The sequence below is a fragment of the Crocodylus porosus genome, unplaced genomic scaffold, assembly GCF_001723895.1.
Source record: "Crocodylus porosus isolate Cpor-Errol unplaced genomic scaffold, CroPor_comp1, whole genome shotgun sequence".
In the NCBI taxonomy this organism is placed as follows: domain Eukaryota; kingdom Metazoa; phylum Chordata; order Crocodylia; family Crocodylidae; genus Crocodylus; species Crocodylus porosus.
The window spans coordinates 48,195,690-48,198,007 of NW_017728951.1; the positions used below are offsets into that span (position 1 = coordinate 48,195,690).

The 2,318-nt window shown below is 39.9% G+C and overlaps 1 protein-coding gene across 1 annotated transcript in view; it reads right to left on the minus strand.

Moving 5' to 3' along the window:
• The window catches only part of ZCCHC24 (zinc finger CCHC-type containing 24), a 202,385-nt gene that overhangs the window by 111,321 nt on the left and 88,746 nt on the right, over nt 1-2,318 (minus strand). The gene's annotated exons all lie outside the window — the stretch shown is intronic.

The window sequence follows — 2,318 nt, forward strand, 5'->3', positions numbered from 1 at the left end:
CACGGTCAGGGCGGCTAGGATCTGGAACCAACTTCCAAGAGAAGTGGTGCTGGCTCCTACCCTGGGGGTCTTTAAGAGGAGGCTGGATGAACACCTTGCTGGGGTTGTATGACCCCAGTACTTTTTCCTGCCATGGCAGGGGGTTGGACTTGATGATCTGCTCAGGTCCCTTCTGACCCTACCAACCAGCAAACTATGAAACATAAGAAGCAAATCTGGGTGTAAGATTAAATGATCTATCAGAAACTAGACAGTAAAAATAAGGTTCTAAAGCTCTTGTTCATGTGCAGACAGAAGGAAAATGAAGATGTAGTCCTGTGGTCCTCAACCTTTTTTGACTTGAGGAACCCCTCATTAGACCAAGACATCTTCTGGAAAATGCTAGCCCTTAGTTTTTCCTTCTTTTAAGTCCAGAAAAATAATGGAGTAGTTTTTCTATTGCAAAGAACTCAGAAAGACCACAGCATCGGAAAACTTTTAATACTATTCATCTCTATTAAAATCTCTGGGTTTATCTTGTGAATAATGTTTATATACCTAACAGTCCTAAAATTGCGTGGTAACCTAGAAAGGATCTCAAAGCACCTAGGGTGCCACAGCGTCTAGGTTAAGAATTGCTGCTATAGTCAAAACAGAGAGAAAAGGGGGGAGATAAGGAGAGAAGTTTGCCTAAAAGATTTGAACTTCACCAAAGTGGCTCCTTGCTGTAAGCATGCTGCTATTTTAGTAAGTCTCTTGGAACTGCAGAGTAATTTACTGGAAATCTAGCTTGAAAATGGATTCTTTATGTAATACTTTAAGGAGTCACCCCAAGGGACAAGCATTACCAAATACTGTGACGTGCTCGAGTAGAATGCAAACCCAAACAAAAGCAGTACTCACTAAAGCCTGTGGCTAAATATTTATATCAAAGTCAATTTAAAACAGAGTTTTCATCCAGTGAGAACACAGAGTAATCCTACAGGTCTAACTTGACTCCGATATCTGGGCTGGGAATGAAATTTGAACAAATAGATTTGAATGTTCTAAACCTCTAGGTCACTCCACTGGATCAGAAACTCTTTGGTGTTTCAGAAACTTCATCAGGTAACAAATATGAATGCTCTGCAATTTTTCACAGTACTTAAGACTATGATATGCACTGCTCAAAGTAACTAATATGCATTAAATTATGAAACACTAGAGCAAACATAACCCAACTATACCAAGTTAGAGCCTGGGAGTAGAAAGTTTTTGTGACTTGTTAGTATTTTGGCGGTATTTTTTACCCATATGTTTGCCTAAAGCTTAATATCGCAACTGACTTAATCCTCTGTAATGCAGTGAAATTACCTTGCATGAACTTGAAATAAACCTTTACTGCAAATTCATTTGTAGCATGCAGCTAAACTCATGTTTCACATTGTCATCATTTAGGGGCAAGTTGTAAACTCCTTATCAGTGAGCATTTTACTCACACCACTCCCCTAGTCCTATGAAGGCAAACGCGATCAAAATCAATAAGAGACTTCCAATTTGGTCTTGAGTATACATTATCCTTTGGCACCTTTGTAGTCCTTTTCATAACTTCAGAACTTCTCAGTTAATTTCCTATTCCTTTGATTTGTGTGGGGCAGGCTATTTTTTATCCTTATATTGCAGGGGAGAAAACAGAGGCAAAGAAATTCAGGGTATGTCTTGTAAGGACCAAAGTTGTGCCATAGAAAGATACCAAAGCTACCTCAGGTACTGGAAGCACTATAGCCACAGTATGACACGATGTCCAGCGAATCCACTTCTCAGAATATGTCTGAATGAGCTAACTTGGTCGCTTATAAAGGGCACTGTGTTTTCTTGTACCTTTTTCAAGGGTATAGATGTCAGCAAAAGTTAGAACCCAAGTCTCCTAATTACACTTATTCACCCTTATTTGATGGGTCTTTTGGTATAACGGTATAAGGATGAAGAAATTTTAGATCTTTTTTTCTGTCTGGCTTCTCTAATTTGTAAGGGTGGTAGGCTGTTGTCTGTTTCCTGTACTGATGTGAAAGAAAACTGTAAAAAAACATTTATAACAATACATGTAGGCCCATCCCTTAGACAAATGAATATTTTAAAGATTCCTAAGTTTGAGCAGTAGAAGGACCTGGGTTCATCAGTGGCAGGTCCTGTCAGACCAACCTGGTGGCCTTTTACGATCAGATCACCAAATCATTAGATGCAGAGGTAGCAGTGGACATAGTCTTCCTGGACTTCCGGAAGGCTTTCGACACTGTCTCTCACTCCGTTCTCATCAAGAAAATGGGGGACTGCGGTGTCGACACCCACACAGTCAAATG